The sequence below is a fragment of the Dermochelys coriacea genome, chromosome 3 (genome assembly GCF_009764565.3).
Source record: "Dermochelys coriacea isolate rDerCor1 chromosome 3, rDerCor1.pri.v4, whole genome shotgun sequence".
Classification (NCBI taxonomy): Eukaryota; Metazoa; Chordata; order Testudines; family Dermochelyidae; genus Dermochelys; species Dermochelys coriacea.
In genome coordinates, this window is record NC_050070.1 from 82,090,974 (window position 1) to 82,103,135 (window position 12,162).

Genomic DNA, 12,162 nt, shown 5'->3' on the forward strand with positions numbered 1-12,162 from the left:
TCTGGATTCTCTTACTGCCCGTAAGGCTGGAGCCTCAGCTAATGTCCTTTAAAGTCAATGGAGCTGTGTCCTTTTACTCTAGCTGAGGATCTGACCCACTAGTGTCTAAGGTATGCATCCGATGAAGTGAGCTGTAGCTCACGAAAGCTTATGCTCAAATAAATTTGTTAGTCTCTAAGGTTCCACAAGTACTCCTTTTTCTTTTTACTAGTGTCTATGCACACCTCAAAGATAGCAAGTACAGACATTTAAGAGAAAATGCTAACAAGGCTGCATTAGTACACAGGGCATCCATGGTTTGATTGATAACCACTGCTGCTGCCATCTTTTCCAGAAGGAGCCAGTTGTCTATACTGATGGCTGGAAAAATAGTGAATTTTATTGCCAGAAACAGACAAAACATGGGAGAAATTCAGATGATTAGCGTGAAAGCATGTCCTCACTTAGGACTGATCTACATACAGATTTTGTACCAATTAAACTATCTTAGTTAGGGGTGTGATTTTTACGAAACTGGTTAAATCAGTTCAACCCCTAGTGTGTATACAGATATATCAGTAGAAAGGTGCTTTTATATTGGTACAGCTCCTTGTGGAAGAAGAACCTTTACCCTGGAATTAACTGCATCCACACTAGAGAAGTTGTATTGCTTTAAGGATACCAATATCATTTTGTGTTTAGATAAGTTCTGCATGCCAGTGGTTGTTTTGCCAGTTTTAAATACTTTCCTCTGTGTCTACTGTATTGATAATGACTGCTGAAACTCAACCTTCAGCTGAACCACCAAAGTAGTTTGTTGGTTTTAGACAAGATTTTGAAGTTTGTTTTAATTCTCCCTTTCACTTTGTATCCTGATGGAGAGAAAAAGAGATCCACAAAGTTTCCTTTCTCCTGCTCTCTCCACCTGCCTTACCTCTTTCTCTTTCTGTCAACCCATATCAAGCTGATCTCTTTAGCTTTTAACCCTTCCATCATAAGATCTAGTAATGTGGCAGGCTGGCATAAAACTAGCTCCCTTTATATCTTGCATTGTCCTAGAGTTCATTGTATCTGTTATGTATGTACCTATCTGTATATCTGTGGTCATACAGTACCATTCTTCACATCAGTATTCTAGGTGCTTATTCTGTAAATTAGGCCTGTGTGGTGATAGTCCATAGTGGATTCTGCAATCTACCCTTTCCAAATTCCAGAAAGCTCTCTGCTCGTTCTCTTCCCCCGCCCACACCCTCAAGTAATTATTTTGACTATTACGGGAAAATTTTAGCAAATGATGAATATAGCAGCATGCTGTAAAAGCAATTAGCCTTGTGTGAGTGTTGTTCTCCTAGGCCTCATCTAGATTAGATTTGGAAGGTGTTAACTAACATAGAGAGTTAACATATGATTGGTTTAACACATGTAAAAGGCATACTGCCTTGTCTACACTAGGTTATTAACATGTGTGAGCTAACACCTTCCAAATCCTAGTCTAGACAAGGCTTGATAGCCCACTTCACAAGTTGACCTACTTAACTGAGAGTGCTGAATTTTCAGAGCTCACATGCTTTGCCCTTGGTTTTGCTACCTGCCTTGTCCAAGAAGACAGAAGCTTCTTGGCTAACCAAGGATGGAGAGCCATCCTCTGATATTGCTGGTTTATAATCTATTGATGGCCTTGAATTGGCATCAGAATGGCAGCTAATGGATGATACAAAGCAGGTGTGCTCTGTGACTAACCCTGCTGAGGAAGTGGACGAGCATGGATCTAACTAGAGACGGTCAGAATGTGTGGCTCCCTCACGTGAGGAGCGTAAAGGCAAGAAAGAGCAAACATTCTGTCTGATCTGCTGGACCCCATAATAGGAAGGATAGGGCACAGTTACTACAGTGATGGGCAGTATAGAAAATATTTAGCTCTGGATTATTTAAAGTGTAAATTTATGACTTGAATAAAGGGGTGTGGACATGTTTGAAGTTGCATAGTTAAGAAAGTAAGATAAGGCTGGAGGTGGGGTCTTCATCCAAAGAAATTCAGATTTGGGAAAACACCTAAAGTTTTATCTTTATTTTCCTGGGGACTCAATGCATTGTTTTCTCCTTTGCCCTCCCTGTCTCCAATGGTTAAAGTAGGAGAAGCATATTAATCTAAAAAAAAAATCACATTTTGGGTCAGAACTGTCCTCTTGGGAGGCACTTGCAGATCATCTTATTGTTTTTTGCATTTGTGGTTCTGATTATATTTGTGCATCTACTTCAAGAGTCAAAGTTATGTTAACCCAAAATAAATGAGAACAGAGAAGTTGTGGGGCAAATTTAGGATAAAAAAAATACTGGATGGTTTTAATATTTCATACACTTCCCACACAGATTCTTAGTGATGCTTTGAAGGGAGCTTACTGCAGGTAAAGACTTGAGCTTGCCCAGAAGATGTGTCCTGTTTTGTGTACAGATTTGACTGAAATGGATTGTGGAAAGGAAGTAGCCATCTTGTGGCGGTAGGCTAAGAGGGAAGGAAGAAATGAGGACTGGATACTAGCTTTCCTTACTCCCAGTTGTTTGATTTGTGGGAAAATAATGCTGAGAATTTTGTAGGAGGAATATTAAGAATAAACTATCTCAGACTAACCTTTTGAAACTCGTTTTAATTGATCATTTTAATGGCAAAATTGGGCATTTTAGGACACTGGTTTACCAAAACAAATGTGTGCTACTGGATTTTCATTCATTTTAAGAAATGTATTATCTTACTTTAGTAACATGAGCACTTTGACTGCACCTCCTTCCTCTGTGATCAGTTCAGGGACACTGATTTTTCTAAATATTGCTGTTTTAGGTGTATTTGGGAATCCTCTGGCACGGACACAGAAGAAAATTTTTAAAATTCGTATTTAAACATTTTTGGTTAAACAAGAAAGCAGAAATTAATGCATGACCACACTTTATGACTATTAACTGAAGGTTGAATTACTAAGGTCTCAATTCTGCAATGTGATTCATGCAAGCTGGTTCTAATGCCCATGCTGAGCAATGGGGCTGTGCACGAGTCCACAATAGTCATTATAGGATTGTAAGGCTAAATTGCAAACTCCTTGGGGCAGAGAGCTTCATCTACTATATCTGTGTATAGAACCATGTGGTACTTTAGCATTAATTTTATCTAATTATAATGTGTTTAAGTGGAACTATAGAAAGAAGAATAGCAGCCTGAGGAAATTAGATTTGTCTATATCCAAGTCCTTATATGTGATCTGTATATTCTGCTCATATTATCATTCACATAAAAAAGAGAATTGTGGATGTGGTGGTGGAAAAATAATCTGAAACATGCTGTGTTGTAGACAGGGCTGGTAGCACCACCTATTAAGGTTTCCAAGCACTTCCTACTTTCAGCTGTTTATAACTTTGTTAATTTTTAACCATTTGGTCTGAAAGTTTCCATGCTCAGAGTCTGCCTCAGGCTGATGGGTTTGTGGGAATATTTCAACCAAACTGGTTCAATCATTTCTGAGAGCAAGGATAAAGAAAAACACGTATCCTTGCTTTGGAGCCGGTACTTGACAGGGTGGTGGCCATGGTGTCAGGGATGTGCCTTTGACACCCCCCTGAAAATCCACCCAAATTTGGCCAAATTATATAAGTCTTTGAAAAATTGCAGTTCACTCATGCCCAGTAGCAACTTCTTAGATTTTAGCAGCAAAATTCCTCAAAGATTCTGTCTGCACCAGGTACAGTGTGCTCCATCACAGTGCTGACCAGGACTTTCCCTGCAATTGCACCTCTGTGCTGATACGGACTACGTTGGATCTGGGTCCAGGCACTTGAACAGAGAGTAAGGAGACTGTTCTGTCCTACCAGTAACTCTCACTAGGGCCAGGCAGTGTGGAGGAGGAGGAAGCTGCCTGGCTCAAATGAAGAGGGGAAAAGAGCCAGATGTGTGGTGGTGGGGGGGAATACATTAGGACAAGGAGCCAGGGGGTTGGAGAGATGGAAATTGGGATTGGAGACTGGCAGGCTCGGGAAGAGGGACCTGGGAGTTGGGAAGACACTGAGTTTGGGTGGGCATGGAGACTGGCACTGAGCACTGGGGACAGAAACTGGGACTGGGAGCCAGGAGGAGAACTCCAACTGGCTGAGCAAGGAGACTGAAACTAGGAGCTGGAGGAGAGGGGGCACTGAAAGCTAGTAGTGGGGTGAGGAGAGGATCAGGGAAAGACTGAGATTGCATGAGGTGCCAGGGGAAACATGGACTGGCTGGGTGAGGAGACTGAGAACCAATGGAGCAGGGGAAAGGAGGTGAGGGAGAGGGATGACAAATCTGAGAGAGCCAGGATGTGAGGGGGGAACTGGGACAGTCCAAACAAAGAGACTGAGGCAATGAGCTGAAAGGGAGAGATCATTGGGATTGGAGGAAGTTTGGGTGTCCAGAGGGATGTGGAACGTAAGTGGGGAGGACAGCTGAAGGTCAGCATGCGGCAGAGAAATTGATTGGAAGAGGAGCCCGGGTGGAGAGGGGGGGACTTGGGAGGGGCTGGGCAAGAAGACAGGGGACAAGGAGCTTGTAGGTGAGGAAGGGGAAACTGGGACTGGTGTCTGATTTGCTGAAGTGCTGAGCACTCATAGCTGCTAATGGAGTGAGTGGGAGCTGTGCTTTGAACATATGAAGTATTACATATTGCTAAATACTCTGAAAAATCAGGTTTTAGGCATATCAGATTGGGCACCCAAAGTTAGTGGATACTTTTGACCTTAATCTCTGTATCCTTGCTCAATTAATCATTAATAATAATCCCTCATCTCACAGGTATGTTGGGAAAATAAATTCATTGATGTTTTTGATGCACTCAACCACAGTAGTGACAAGTGTCATAAAAAAGCTCAGAAGGAAATTTATAATTATATCTTCATAGCATGGTTTGAATAGTGTGCAGTTAAATAAGACCACACATTCAGCAACAAGGAGAAAATGAAATATTGAAGAGCTGCTGATTAATTGAGCACTATCATATACATCTATGCAAAGAATTAAGATTACACATGCAGCTGTATATCTGGCATTTCCTAACTTTTGAGTGCTTAGCAACCTTAATGTCCTTTTTAATGTAGTTTTTTGTGTAATATTATTATATAACATGGCTTTTTATATTAGGCTATTGTTTTACAAATCTGATGGCTCATTACAAGTCTTTATATAACATTGACTCAAGGCAGGTATGTGGAAGAAGTAGAAAAATTAACTGCTGGAAGTTGAAACTTTCCCTGTGTTTGTGCAATGTGCTCTATTTTGAAATCACATTTGTTGTCTGTCTGCTCAGAAAAATACCTTTATGCAAATATTGTTGACTTCCAATGGAAATTAAATCAGTGAAGTAGAGAAAAATACCTATCGAATTAGAAGCTCATTGCACAGTTGCTGCAATGAGTGTAGTAATAAATCCTTTATAAAAGAACTTTAGCTTTCTGTTCTTTTTAAATTTTTTTTATCTCAGTTGTTGCTGTAGTTTAAATAATTGGTGAGATTGCATCTTAAAAGATAGCTACTTCACTCAGTTTATATAAAATTGGAGTTGAGAAAATGTCACATAACAGACCACTTATTCAGTTCTGGTCTTTCTTTCTGCTCATGAATTCTCCTTGAGCAGATTAGTTTTCACACATTTATTCAAAAATTTAGCTAAATAACTTTAACAATAATTCATTTGGTCTGTTGGTATTTCTGAACAGTTTGTTGTATATATTAAAAATCTGAACTGTGTTAGTTAGTTAGTTTTGGTTGGACACACTGATATTTTGTTTCTGTTCCCTGATTGCATTAGTGTCACTTCTAGAATTTTGTTTTAATTCAAATACACATTTACCAATTCAAGATTTGTTCTGGGCAAATATTCTCCATGAGCCTGATCCAGAACCCAAAGAAATCAAAGGAGAGGTTTTCATCAATTTCACTGGGCATTAGATCAGTCCCTAGTTGATGTTTTTGTGACATTCCTGACAGTTAACTCATCCAACTAAAGTATTAGTGGAAAGTGAATGGAAAGCAGGTGCAAACCCAGCAAAACAATTTTTGAGGCATTAGCCATCAGTTCTGAGCCATAGGTCAATAGGTAGGGAAAAGGACAGCTACTCAAACAGCAACCCATATTTTACATCTCGCATTATATTCTTTGGGTCATCAGATAGTTCAATACAGGAAAAAATGATAAGTAGCATATGTGTATTAGTGTGCACAATAGCCAAGCAACTGTACACTAATATATCAGTGAAAACAATAGTATGAGACAGTTGAGCCAACAAAGGCATATTTAAGCTCTAAGTTCAGAGTAGATATTTTTAAGTATGGAATAAAACCTATTGTTCATATAAAACAATGGGGGCAATTAGGTGCCAAAAGGGTATTGTGCAATGTTTTAATTTACCTTCATTTGAAACCCTCTTGTGTATCTTAAAACATTATGACAATCAGAATTATCAGGCCACCGGGATGAGAGGAGTTTGTTTTGTTAATTACTCTTGCTAAGCCTAATTACTGCATGGAGTGGAGTAGATGTGAAGGGGAGGGGAAATCTGCTAGCAAGAGGAAATTCTAAAGTCCTAAAAGCTGTTTTAGGGAGGGCTAGATGAGAATCCATGTGCAAGAGTGAGAGCGCGGGTGTGGTGGGTGTGCATGTGAGTGAGTGATAGACATTCCATAGGGACTAAAATCCTGGGATGTACGAACTGGAAACTGGGAACCTGTTCTAGGTAGATACATGGAGGTACTGCTAAACAAGGAAATGTGCTGTATTTGTCTTTGTGCGTTAACTAATAGCGTGTAGCATTATGACTACCTATTTTAATGTTAAATTCTTAGTTTCATTATTAGTTTCGGGTTAGGCCTGTTAAATGATGTGCTGTGATATTAACTCTTCATATTACTGAGTTGTTGGGATTAGTTTGATTTATATGTAGCTATTGATCTATATTGGCATTACCATTTTAACTTTTAACCATTTTTCCTTATCACCGTTACTGTAGCAAAGAGACACTTCATTAAATAATTGTAATTATTTAGAATGAGTATAATGAAAAGTAACTTCCAAAAAGTCTGTAATGCTTGATATCATATTGATTAGTTTGAATGTCATGTATTACACTGGTAGAGGAGTTCTGAAGTATGTTTGAATAGTATTGTAGGACTACTTTTTCCCCTGGGACCTTCATGGGTAAAAGCACTGTATCTGATAAGACTGTGCCAGTGAGCAAAACTGTAAGTAAACTATTATATAACAATTAGATGTTGTTCTTAGGGTATGTTACCATACTTGTTTGCTGCCAGGCGGCATTATTGGGTGAAGGGAGGAGACTAGAACAGCAGAGGAGTCTCACACTTGTTTTGTTTAATCATAATGTATGCTTTTAATAAACTCTTTAAGTGACATGAATTAAATGGTATTACAATAATACAGGAGAAGAAAATGCTACAGTTGCAGCTATGACAGTTTAGTGGTTGGGTGGCTGGAGTAGATTTGGAAGGCAGAAGCTTTTCTTTGCTTGCTGGAGATACTGGTGGGCAAATGTGTTTACTTTTTCCTTAGTATTTATACTAGTTAATGTGTTGCATCAGATAAATCTATTTCCTGAGTCCATCTTTCAGCTTGCTCCCCTTCCCTCCATGGTTGACAAATGGCTTGTGTTTGACACAGTTTTATCAGTTGAGCCCCTGCTGGGTTGCTGCATGCCTGCCTGTTTATGCTTTATCATGAAAAGTGAATTATCTGTAATATTTTGTTTCCATTCTTGCAGTTGGCAGGCCCCTAGTGTAAGGACTGATTTAGTCTCCATAAGAAGAGTCTGTCATCTTTCTTTGCAAAGCCAAATTGTTATTGTACAGGGCAACAAAAGATTGAGAGCTTTCTGTATTGCAATCTGCTGCTGTCCCCCTTTTTGTTGTTTTTTTTTTTGTTACAGTTACATATGCTAAAATGAAAAACTGAGTGGACTTGTGCAATATCCTAAACTGCAATCTCAAAGGCTTTGTTTAGGATGACATAAATTATTTTGTAGGGGGCCTCTGATATGTTTTGAACTAGGTATAAGATTACAAGCAAAAGGGAAAGCATCAGCATCTTAAAAGTAGAAGTTGCCTAAGGAAGGGCTGTCAGGAGAGGGACTCTACTGACTTATTTCAAGTTGGCTCCAAATGCTTTAGGAATTAATTAATATTAATGGAGTAGCTGTTTCCTGCATTCAGCTGATACAATCCACACTCTAGGTTTTGTTTTGTTTTGTAAAGGGTAACCTAGACTCCAGTTTTAACACTTATTCACATTAATACAAGACGATAAGCTAAAGTTAAACAGACAGAGACCCCTGAGTGTGTGAGGTCGGCCTCTAAGAGTTCTGGAATTTAGTGTTATATTTTTACCTATGGAGTGTGGAAAACTCTTGAGTGAGGCCTTCAGGGCAGTTTGTGAAGAGGTAGGAGAGAGGATCTGCTAGATATTTTACCAGATGAAATTGTTGTGGGGTAGAAACCAGCTCTGTGTGGGTGAGTGAAAGATCATTATCAAAATGATTTTAACGGATGCTAACCTTGAATGTCCTAAAGACAGAAATAATATTGCCAACTTCGAGTGTTCAAAAACCATGTCAGGGCCTAAAAGGACTCATGAGATTGGCTGAAAACTCATAAGGGTTGTTTTTGTTTTTTGTTTTGCTTTTCTGTGGGGGGGTCTTTCAACATTCCTCTTTGAGTCATTAGCATTCACATTTTCAGACTTTGTCTGCCACAGGAGGGCTAGAAGCATCCTTAAAAGAATATCTAAGAGTCTGATGTAATAAAATGATATGGGGCTTTAAGCAAAATGCCAAATATCATGAGCCTCATGATTAAATTGTGAGAGTTGGCAACACTGTGAAAGGACCAATCTGATCACATAGTCCAACCTCCTGCAGAATGCAGGACGTAGATTTTATTCAGTCATTCCTGCATCTAGTCCAACAAGAACTTCTCTCTTTTTTTTTTTTTTTAAAGAAACTTAGACAGGAGTTGTACCATCTATTTCAGAGGAAAAGAATAATCTAGGCAAGGCATTGTCTGGTAATGACAAGAAAATAAGCAAGATAGTAGATACAAAGAGCATCCCTGAAGCCCACATAAATACCCACAAGTTTGGCAGCTAAGATTGGTATGGTGATTTGAATTGTCAGTGTGTCTGCTTGGCTTGTTGAGCCTAATGAAAAGTAGAGTTTAATCATGGGTGTGCCAAATCAAGCATGATTAGCTGTTATTGCAGATTAGTGCATTGTCTGGAGCTTCAGAATTATTGATCTGGGTCCTGTGTTCTGATGTTTTCCTTGCCCTCTACACTAACCCTCCTCAGTGTTTAGAGGAGGGGAAGTGGAGGAGGAGGAGGAGGAAAGAGGTCCAGATGGGAAGAAAACAGGTCCTGAAGAGACCACATAGGAACTAGGTCAGGTACTCTGGAGATTAAAGAAGCACGCTTCATCCCTGTGTGCAGGAGGCAGGGACAAGTAGCATACAATTACGAGGAATTAGAACAGCAACAAGTAGTGCAGATTTATCGGCTTTAATTGTCTATTGTCAGGACAGAGCCCTTGTAGATCAGGCCGCAGCCAATGCCTTAATACCTCTAATGGACTCTCTATTGTGGGATTATCTCTCCTAAGGACAATATCTTTCTTTAAAACTAGTTGTTATTTAAAAAAAAATAGCTTCAGCCCTTGGTTTTTCTCTTTGATTTGTTGCATTCTGCAGGAAATAGCTGAGAGCCCCGTGTTGCTGTTCTGTCAGCAGCAGTATTCCTTTAGGGGAACTGAGAGCTACCTATTGAACATTAACCCCCTGTTCCACTTACTTCGAAGAGTCCCATCAGGAAACAATAGATGTTGATAAAGAGCAGATAAGCAAGGACACATGGCTTAAGAGTCTCTCTGCTCTCTCTATTCTAAAAGCTTTCCTGGGTTTTGCAAAGTAAACATTACAACATTTAAAGAAGGATAAGGTGTCAACTATTTGTTGTGTTTAATAGAAGATGAATTCTTCTTTCCTCCCCACCCTGCACACATCAAGTACACAAGAATGAAAAGACTGTCACTTTGCCACTGTTGGATATGAAGAGGCAACTATATGCTTTATAGTGAATAGCAAGTGCAAGTCCATCTTTTTCAGAGCCCTAGTTGCCATTCAATTTCGAGCATATAGTTGCAACTTCAGATCCCTTCAACCCCTTCAATGAGTTTATTTCTACTTTAAGCTCCTTTATGGTGTGTATTTTTTGTTTTGTTAACCTGTTTTGAAACATACTCTGTGGGCCAGATCCACAGCTGGTAAAAACTACTATAGCTCTAGTCACTGCAAGAAGAATGGATCTGGCTCTTTTTCTCTAATGTGTCTGTCCCCACAGTATCTGCCTAAGCACTAGTTTAAATAAAAGCAAAATTTGAGCAGGAAGGAAAACTAGGGTCTGTCATACTGGTTCAAACTCTTACTTACTTACTTACTGGGAACTGTGTGGGATGGATCCTGAAAAAAATCATAAGCTGAAAGTTAGGAAAAAAGCCTTGCTGGGTTTAGCATATGCCTTATGCCTACTCTCCCAAGACAAAAAGAAAAGGAGTACTGGTGGCACCTTAGAGACTAACAAATTTATTAGAGCATAAGCTTTCGTGAGCTACAGCTCACTTCATCGGATGCATTTGGTGGAAATCCACCAAATGCATCCGATGAAGTGAGCTGTAGCTCACGAAAGCTTATGCTCTAATAAATTTGTTAGTCTCTAAGGTGCCACCAGTACTCCTTTTCTTTTTGCGAATACAGACTAACACGGCTGCTACTCTGAAACCTGTGATCTCCCAAGACAGTCATCCCCCAGTATATGTACTCCCCCTGAGAAGCTCCCACATGTATGATGCCTCCTCTGTGATACATCTTCCCTCCCTTATGGGATATGGAGGTGGGTCCTTTCATTCAATCCTTTTTCTCCTCCTTCTCTCCCTCACCACCCAGAATTCTATTTCCTTCTACCCACTCTAAAACTTAAAGAGACGTCATATGGCATGGTCTCTCCTGAAATTTCTTCCCCAACACCCTCACCCTCGTCTGCAGAAGGGAAACTAGAGAGGGGGATAGTCTCTTCCAGCCCATCTTCTTGCCCTTCCAGTTCACCCACATCAGATAGACACAAAGGGGTTGCCTTTTACAGCTAATTCTTTCCCTCCACTAGGAAAGAGATGTTCAAAGGTAGCCCCATTCAGGCTGATCTTTCCTCCACTGAAGGTCTCTGAGGCATTGATTCTGGCTTCTTTCTGCTTCAAGAGAGGGACCTTTTCCCATAAGTGGTTGATGAGAATTGTTTTGACTTGATCCTAAGTAATCTGCACAATATTTGGTTTTACTAAAGCCCAAGTGAGAACAAAAAGTAATAAAATATTTTAATTTTTTTTAAGGGGGATTTTTAAAAACAGGTGGAAGAACACTGAAATAAAGAGAGATTCAATCTTGCACCAAGCTACAACTGAGAGCATACCCAAGAGTGCTTCTCTATTGCACTGCAGAGTCAGAAATAAAGGGGAAGGAATTTGGAAGCCTTACAAGGTAAAGACCAAGGTGCTCTGTAATTAAAGGCCATCCCTGAAAGCTGTATATATTAATTCAAAAGCCTCCCAGCTACAATACACACCTAAACTTCCTGGCAAAAACACTCCATGTAGATTTAAATGAAATTTAATTTATCTCCTTGTAGGGAGCATCACACTGAAGTAGTCTAGGACACAGAAAGAGCCTCTTTTAGATCATATTTGAAGCCTATAAGTGTGCTTCTGCAAGGTCAGGACAGTATGCAATGTGAATACTAGGTTTTAATTTTAACGATTGCAAATTTCACTGCATGGTGACCACTTCTCTTTTCTTTGTATCAGCTTCTGGTCAGGTTTTCAAAAATGCAGGTAAAACTGAGTGGGAAAACTAAGAGGAACAGCAACTTGAATATGGAAAAAATCCTTCTTTGGGCCTTACTTCTAAAGTGATTTCTAAGAAATGTGTAGTGGTCCAAAGACCCCAGTTATTTTCTTCAGAGTAATGACCACAGTTGGTCCCCAAATGTTTACTGGTATGAAGATGTCTATATACAGGAAGTGGGAAATGGGGTTGGGTCTGGTTATTACTATTGATGTGGTCAATCT

The 12,162-nt window shown here is 39.7% G+C and overlaps 1 protein-coding gene across 3 annotated transcripts in view; it reads left to right on the top strand.

Moving 5' to 3' along the window:
- Nucleotides 1–12,162, top strand: part of PRDM1 (PR/SET domain 1) — a 120,168-nt gene that overhangs the window by 75,601 nt on the left and 32,405 nt on the right. The window contains exon 1 of one of the 3 annotated variants that reach the window (XM_043510739.1): nt 6,592–6,720. The exons of the other annotated variants lie outside the window; for them this stretch is intronic. The gene's annotated coding sequence lies outside the window, so the exon portion shown is untranslated. Of the gene's footprint in view, nt 1–6,591; nt 6,721–12,162 lie in introns of those variants that run through there. 3 annotated transcript variants of the gene reach the window in all.